Source organism: Etheostoma spectabile, chromosome 20 (assembly GCF_008692095.1).
Source record: "Etheostoma spectabile isolate EspeVRDwgs_2016 chromosome 20, UIUC_Espe_1.0, whole genome shotgun sequence".
Taxonomy (NCBI): Eukaryota; Metazoa; Chordata; class Actinopteri; order Perciformes; family Percidae; genus Etheostoma; species Etheostoma spectabile.
Genome location: NC_045752.1, coordinates 23,446,801 through 23,455,632, shown reverse-complemented (window position 1 = coordinate 23,455,632; position 8,832 = coordinate 23,446,801). Strand labels below are relative to the sequence as shown.

Sequence of the window (8,832 nt, the reverse complement as noted above, 5' to 3'; positions counted from 1 at the left end):
TTGCCGCCCCTCCCTACAGAGAACCTAATGAGGCAAACTTGCACGCACTCTCCTCAATTAAGCCAGTGAGCAGCTGATCTACCCCCCCCCCTCCCAGATCACAGGCAAAACCATAGCAAAACACTATTGCCCTCATTTATGAAATGTGCGAATGACCTAAAACAGGAATTTATCAATTTGAACGTGAGCGTAGGCTGCGATAAAGTCTCCCGTCTGGTCTGAACTTGTGTACGTTAGTTTTCGAGTCAGTGTGGACTTGCGGTGCAGCATGTAACAGGAGAAGGAAAAGTCATCAGTTGATCACTTATTGATAATGGCAGATCTGACTCTTTTAGAAGACTTCTATTAGCCGACTACACACATGGGCCAAAGTGGGGCGCTCTATCGGATTGATTAAGGGCAGATGGCTCTGTCTTGCATCAGCGGGGGGGGATCCTCACTATACACGCCAGAAAAAAGTCTGTAACATTGTTTTAGCCTGTGGGGTCCTGCACAACATTGAACAGGAAAACAGGGTGTCATAAATGTAGAGACGGAGCTGGATGACCCGATGCCCAGAGACCAGTGTCCAGCACAGCCCCAACTGGGGGGTACATGAAGGAGACAGGATATTACTCCTCGCTTTCAAAAGGTGTATTGTTAGGTTTGGCTGTGATATTCCATACAGGAAACATGACGATGCACAATATTATTATTTATTCTTTAGATTTTTGTTTTTCTTTTAAAGTGTCGTCAATGGCCACAAGTAAACAATTTCTTTCTGCATAAACTCTGCTACTGTGTTATTATTTAAATATAGGTACAGCTACATGTAGGTCTAAGAAATTGCAACATAAGCCTGTTTAATAATTTTAGGACTACCGATATACATATGTCAAAGATGTATAAATTAAATAACTTCAGCTGGAGTCTGATTTACTACGGCAACACTGTTGATCTCTTTCCATTCTGCATTCTTCCTACAGCCTAACACCAGTTTTCAGGCTGCCAAATAGGACACATGCTACTGCAAATTAAACTGAGATGTCAGGGTTTCGATCTCCACCTCTGAGGTGTGCCGCTTCTTAGCCGGATTGTGTCTGGCCATGGAATATATTGGGGCGTGATATTTAAATTAAGATTGTTACCAGGCGCTGCGTTTATCAATGTACGACCATTTGTGTGATACAAACGCTTCATGAATCCCACATGAAGCCTGTCTTAATAGGATTTTTGCGCTCATATCGGCGTTGGTTTCTACGTTAGGTTGATAAATGAGTTGCTATGAACCCATAAAACCTGCTTAACAGGCAATACGTTTTTTTTTTTTGCAGGATGGTAGGGGACGACCTAACCATAACCAATCCCCATCCTCTTACCTAACCCAACCAGAGCAGGCAACAAGTAGTTCAGGGTTGAGTTCCCTAATGAATATTCATGAGTCTAACCCTTACCATTCTGCAAAAAAACAACTTGCGAGCAGGCCTATGTCAAATAATGAAGTAACAAATAAAGTAAAATAATAACCTACAACATTACACTGACATTAAGGATTAATTAGACACAAAACAGTATTCATTTTGGGAACAGGGCCTAGTGAAAAGGAGGAAAGGAAGACTTTTCATAATCCTGCAGTTGTGTAGCAAATGACTGTGTCGTAGTGGTCCCTAAGTATGTTCATGTTGTTGTGCATCCATGTGTCTGTGTTGAGTTTAACCAGTTTTAATGTATTATAGTTAGGTGAGGTTAGTTAGATAGTTGATGAAGGATGTGAGCCTATTCATTTGTCTCATCATTCCCTGAGGGAAGGGGCCTATGTGTAGTGTTTTATTTATGATTTATGATGGCCTGTAGAAGTTTGAAATATGTTTTGGTGTGGAGCTAATTATGGTGAACTGTAACGTTTGGAGGCTGGCTGTTGGCCCCTGGGGGAGGGGCAGAAGAGGAGCGATAGTTTGCCATCCCCTAGGCCCCACCCACCGAGGCCAACGCTATCGGTGTTAACCTGTTATTGGCATCATCGGCACAAAACTGCAGGACAGTCCCAGCCGACAAAAACACCTCCACAGAACATGGAAAATGGTTGACAGGTAAGAAGAAAGAGACCACCTGTGGATAAAAATGGTTCAAATTATTTAAAAAAAGCATGTTCACTTAGTCCACTATGTCCAATAAACCTTTAGTAAAAGAAAATACAGAGGAATAAAAAGAGAGGGGGATTAAGAAAGTTCAGAGAAAAATAAAAGGAAGGTAGGCTCTTTAAAGCTGTGGACTTAAAGGTTACAGTGAGGTTAAAAAAACTTCAAACTCACCGATCTGAGGGCCTTGTGGCTGTTTAGGCCGTTGCCCAAAAGAAAGGGGCCCTCTCTGGGTAACCCCTGGGTCCACACAGTCTTCAAGTTATTAAACAACGATAAAAAGACAGACTAAATGTTGATAAAAAGCCATCCTGTATAGGTAGTGAGTTTTGCAGTCTTCAATAAGTTCAGCTGACTCAGCCCTTAGGTTTCCTGGCTGGCTGGTTTGTTAAAACAATCCAATAAAATGAGCAGCTGCAGGTTAAAATCCTCCTGTGAGATTAAAAGAAGTCACTGCTTTAAAAAAAGGGTTCAAATCCACGTTAAAAAGATCCCATAAAAAGGTTGTAAAAGAACTTAAAGTAGAGCTCTTTGCATTTCGCCATGTAAGGGCTTACTCAGGAGAGAATGTTGTTAGTCAAAGGGTTAGAGTTAGGGTTATATTAACAAAATGTATCTCTGTCATCTCTCTCTCTCTCTCTCTCTCTCTCTCTCTCTCTCTCTCTCTCTCTCGGGAATCACTGAGACTGTTGAAAGTGTTCGGTTATGTAAAGAACAGAAATGGCAGACACAAAATAATAAAAAATTGTCATTCTCCTGTTTGTCTGTAGCCTTTATCATGTGAAAATGCCAAAATAATATATTTTTTTTGACTTATTTTCTTTCTTTTTTCCCTTTGTTTGGGGGTGGGTTATTAGTATTGTTTTCAATAAAAAATATTTGTTTCTTTATTTTACCTAAGCTAGCTAATTATGTTTATTAAACAAACTGCCCTGAACAAGATTAAGATTACCCTGATTATAAGACAACCCCCCCCCCTTTTCAAGACTCATTTTTGGAAAAAAAATAACTTTATAAAAGCCAAATATTGTTTTCACAAAAAAAAATTTTTTATTTAAAAATAATTCTAATAAAAAGACATTGAATGGTAGGCTGTTGTTTTTAACATCTTTTGAATAACATAATAATAACATATTAACATACATTTTCAATATCTTTTTAGATGAAAGTGTCACATTTAAATTAGCGGTAAATTCAGCTGAGTGACTGCTCTAGTAATGGGCCTCCCATCCTTCTGTTTTCCTGTCACTTAAACACACACTCTACTGTCAGTCTCATGGAAGCGGACGCTTTGAGGTCCCCAGCAAGATTTTCTCTGGCTGTTTGCGTTTTTTTTTTTTTTGCTGGATATATAATTGGTTGCATTTAAATATGAATGTGGATAATGTTAGTGAAAGTGTTAGAGATGCTTGCTACAGTTTTATTTCTCTGATTCACGGCTTTGTTTTAACGTCACTGGTTCTCTCGATCTTTCTCCACCATATAACGGTACTTGCTTTCGGGCCTTGCTTTTCCAGCTGTTTGTAACATTAAAATAAAATGCATTATGGATCATTTTATTTCTGTAGTGAATAGCTGACGTCTCTATTGGCAGTTGAAACAGGTGACGTCCTTTATTTCCCGCAACTTGAACAGATGAAAGTCTATTCCCCGATTATAAGATGACCCCACTTTTTCAGACTTTTTCTTTCTTATCTTATATTTGGACCAATACGGTAGTACTGGCCTTTATTCGAGCCGTCAGGACTTACTTACGGTTGTGATGTCACAATATTCAATAAAGTGCTGCTACAGTGCCATTACTGCCATTCCCCAGCTGCAATTATGGTGAGGCAGAGAGTATGAACATGAAAATGAGAATATTATGGTACCTTAGTCCCATTGTTGTAGTTGTTCCGGCAAACATATTAGCTAACACGTGCCTGTTTGCAGATACAGCAGACACAGAGCAACTTTAGCTTTGAGAGTTGTAATTCTTTCCACCTGACAAATTTAAATCTAGCATTCAGTCTCTTGTATGCTCTGTTTTGGTCTCCACCAACACCAGAGGGAAATATCTGTCTCTTTAGCTGCTAAATACTCTACTTTGATCACCAGCTAGCCTTAACTTGGCTTGTTTGCTGTTCATCAGAGCTTTCTTTCTGGAAACAGCTGCCTGCTTTGGCTGGAAACCAAGGTAATGAGAGTTAGTTGAATAACAATGAGCTACAACAGGCTAAAAAGCTCTGTACAACGAGATAGCAACTGGCATGGATGCCTATACATAAAAGACTGTAAATCAATTATCCAATCGAGCGCAATCACACAAAAAATCTATATTTTAGCAGGCTCACTAATTACATGCAAAGGAGTTAATTACATTTTAATTACATGTAACCACCTCGCTGCAGTATGCGTGGGATCCAGAGCAGCTATCTCTCACTCTGCTTGGTTGACTGTGACAGCTCCGCTGTCTGCTGTTGTGCAAGGGGAAAGCTTGACATAGTGCATTTCTCACTCTAAATTACAGAAGCAGACTTGCGTTTAGCTAATATTGCATGTGCCATTGAGTGTCTGTTGAAGACACTTAGACCAAGCAGTGTTTATGCTGCCATTTCTCTTTCAAACAGTAAATCATCCACAGACATGCCACATTGCTCAGCCAGATAGCTCTGTGTAAATGGCTGATCATATCACATAAGTGGGATGCGTGCATTTTATACACACACCAGATGGCAGTTTTAAAAGGGGTCACCTAGGTCTTTTCACTGATGAGCAACCTGGCTGATCAGGTTGCTCTAGTCTTACTCAAGTGTTAATAGAAGGTTGCGTAATTTCCAATCAGTTGTAGCAATTTACAGATCACCAGGATACATGTTCACTTCCACCTTCCTGTGAATCATTATGTACTCAGCTCACTATTCTGTACAGGGCAGCTTCATTATGTACGCCCAGAAGGCACCTATGCTGGAACATCACTGCCTAGCACACTGGTTCTCTGTGTGTGAAAAATTGTGCAACAGTGATGCAGTTTCCCTAATATGCAATTAAACAGAAAACAAACAAAATATATATATATATATATATATATATATATATATATATATATATATATATATATATATATATATATAAGAGTTATCTTTAAAACGGTGAATCAAAAAGATCTAAGAACCTTCGGGCAAAGCAGAATTATTAAAGGGTAATGACACGTTTTGTAATCTTGTGCCCTCTCTTGTTAAAGAGAGTTTTAGCAATTAGTTCATATTTTACTAATATGGTACACAACACATTTGTGTTAAATCAAGCAAACAGCACTGATTGTTTTTCTCGGTTGCTGTGGCTTAATACGGGCTGGGGGGAGCTTGTGTTCAATGCGGGCTCAAAAAGTCAATCCGGCCGTGCGTAACGGCTTAATTAAAGACAAGCATAAACATTTAAGAAAATAAATAGACTCAAATGCAACCCTACAAAATGTGCTTCAAAGCAAAACTGTCAAAAACCACAAGAAGAGACTGCCGTTCCCCGACCACTAAATGAAACAGCAGTGAAATGACAAATGAAGCAATGGTCTTGGTCTGACAGTCTGCCTCTCATTTGCAGACACAGCTGAGAGGCCAAACTGGGTCTATTAGATGCTCTAAATGTTTATAAAAAATGATCAAACGTTTCTCTCTTTTACACATTGATGGTAAAAAAAAAGTCAAATAAATCACCTGCTCACCATCCACCTCTGCTAAATATGACGCAATAGTGATATCCACGTTGGAGAAGCAAAGCTAAATCAAACAATTGCTTCCAGAGTGCACAGTGGCTTACATTAAACACAAAGCTCAAAATAGGAAATGACAGGTCAGGATGACGTGAATATAATTGAAAATGAGTTAAGGGGAATGGCTAAATTGACTGATGGAATAAGCATACACTACACACACACACCACACACACACACACACACACACACACACACACACACACACACACACACACACACATAGACTGACAGACAGACAGACACAGACACAGACACACACACCAGTGAGCAGTGGGAAATGGATTGCAGCAATCTGCGGCAAAAACAATTAAATTGTATGTGTGAAAAGCTGGCATTAAATGCAACATTATGCACAAAAGTCAGAAAACGGCAACATGCACACATGCATACACACACATGCAGAAAAGGCCGACTATTCTAAATCAGCTCAAAGCAACAGCCCTTATGCTTCAAAGTCATCTCTGAATCGCTTATCCACATATTGAGCCGCACTATAGGAATACCAATTTAAAGTCCTCTATTAAATCATTCAGAGAGAGGGACAGAAAGAAAGGAGACTGTGTGAGGGAAGGGGTGAGAGAGGTAGCAGTATCCACAAAATAGCTAGCAATACATTTCAATCTTATCTAAGTAGAAAAAAAGAGAATCTCTGCAGGGATATTGATGCGTGCACATACAGTATGAATATATAAATACACTAAGTCATTCAATCACTCAGTTACTCATTCACTCACACATGCACACACACAACACGCACACACACGCACGCAAACACATACATGCACATAGACACACACGCAAACACACACACACACACACACACACACACACACACACACACACACACACATACGCACACACACACACACACAACGCATCAAGTCCCAGTGCTGCAAGATAAGAGAGGAGAGTGTTCTGGGGAGAAAGCTTCCTCATTGGTTTGCAAGGCTGCACATGTTCCAACCCTCCCTTATATCCCCTGTGTGTGTGTTTATGTGTGTGTGTGTGTGTGTGTGTGTGTGTGTGTGTGTGTGAGTGTGTGTGTATGTGTGTGTGCGCACAGGCTCGTGCATGCAAGCTCTCCCTCTCTTTCCTTCACTGCCACTAAAAAGACACAGAGGACCTATTGTGCTCAAGGAAGGAAAATCACTCCATTTTCAGAAAAGAAGAGGAATGAACGGCTCTCGCTCTCTCTCTCCTTCCGTTCTTCTCTGCCGACCTCTCTTCTTCCCTCTCTTTCCCCCTCACACTCTCTTTCTTCTCCCCTCCCATTCACAGAGCAGCTGAAATGGTGAAGCTTGTTAAAAAGGAAGCCCACATGACAGCATTCACAGCTTTGCTTACCGCAGCATCTCCCCAGCTCCCCGTGAGCCTTTGCACCAGAAAAAGCATGGATGAAAGCAACTAGATACGACGTCTTGCAAAAAAAAAAAAGTTATGGCACTAAGAGGGCCACAAGTAGATGCAAGAAGGGAAACAGAAAAAAGGAAACTGTAAAATGTGGAGGATTTGGAGTAAATGAGGTGTTTCATGCAGCGGTAACAGCAAAACAACATTAAAGGGAAAATGTCTTTTCAGGTGTTCAGAGCTGCAGCTCGATCGCTCCGGAACACAATTTTGCAGCAAACAATATTACCCAAAACTCTGCTTACTGAGAGAAACTGAGGTTCCTGCCTAATACTAGTTTATTGAAACAATCTATCATGAAAGGATTGTGAACCGGTGGGGATTCTGTGATGTCAATGCCCCAATTCCTACTAGATGGATGGATATGAACGTTCCTTCTGCGGAGTCCAGGACGGCAGACGTGATAACAAAGGAAAGCCTTTATTATCGCTTAAATCCGGGAATGCAGCAACTTGGCATCATTGTAATTGTAAACAAGTTTAACCAATCTTATTTAAAAGACGAAGAACGTACCCAAACTTTCTGTTGTTAACATCAGTTAAAGACTGAGTTTAATTTTTGCATTTGCTGTCTCCCTATGTCTTACAAGTGTCACTGTTTAGTGTGTTCAATTGAGTGAAATGGGCATCATAAAGCACACTTGCAAAAAGAACGAATGCAAAAATGTATGATGAAATGTGCTAATTTTCATGGATTGCACAAAGGAAGTGGAAAAGCTGCTTGAAGCTGGGGGACAAAATCAAACGTTGCTGTTTGACACGTCAGACTTTGTCCCCAGATGTCAGCAATCAAATGACTGACAATGATGTCATAACCAATAGAAATGATGGCTGAGGTTATTTAAAAAAGAAGCTGGAATTAGTAATAGAGTTATATTTTAAATATTAACTAACAAAACACTAGATGCCTCATTAACAGCTAAATTTAGCTTACATGGAACAGCGAAAAAGCAAATCCTCTCATCAATGGCAAACCCGTATACCTGCAAATATATCTGGAGAGCCTTAAGCTGCATTCACAGTCTTCAGAAGACAATGTTTTCAAAGGGACCAAATGTCTTTGGAAGACTGTGAGAGGTAGTTGGGAGCTCCAGAAAAATGCGAGCAAGCGGACCCTGACTTAAGGTACTGTCTCCCTTGTGTCATCCTCCCTCAGGGCAACCAATCCATGTCGTCACCAACACAGAGACCACCAAATACAACCACCTAACATGCAATATGCAGGGACTCCCCCGATGCACTCGAGCTTGGGCAAACCTGTTTTTTTTAAACATATTGTATCTACAGACCAGCACAAAGCACCCCACTTTGCAACCTAACTCTCAAAAAAGAGAATTGCTTGTCTCCTTTGCGCAGAGCACATAGGTCCCAGCCGTTAAATTGGAACGAGGCCTTGTTGCCGGCAACATTTCAGCACCTTGGACAGTTACACAATAGCCAGCAGAGATCCAGCAGGGGGAAAAATACGAGGACAAAGACAGAGGAGGAGGTGGAGGAGGGTGCTGGGCATACAAAAGGGAAAGGGGGGGTGGGGGGGGTGGAGAAGAATTTGGCC

At 40.7% G+C, this 8,832-nt stretch overlaps 1 long non-coding RNA gene across 1 annotated transcript in view; it reads right to left on the bottom strand.

The window, feature by feature from the left end:
- Positions 1-1,387: 1,387 nt before the first annotated feature.
- LOC116670445 (uncharacterized) overlaps positions 1,388-8,832 on the bottom strand; it is a 23,228-nt gene continuing 15,783 nt past the window's right edge. Inside the window, exon 3 of the long non-coding RNA XR_004327024.1 lies at positions 1,388-1,464. This is a non-coding gene — a long non-coding RNA (uncharacterized LOC116670445). The remainder of the gene's footprint in view (positions 1,465-8,832) is intronic.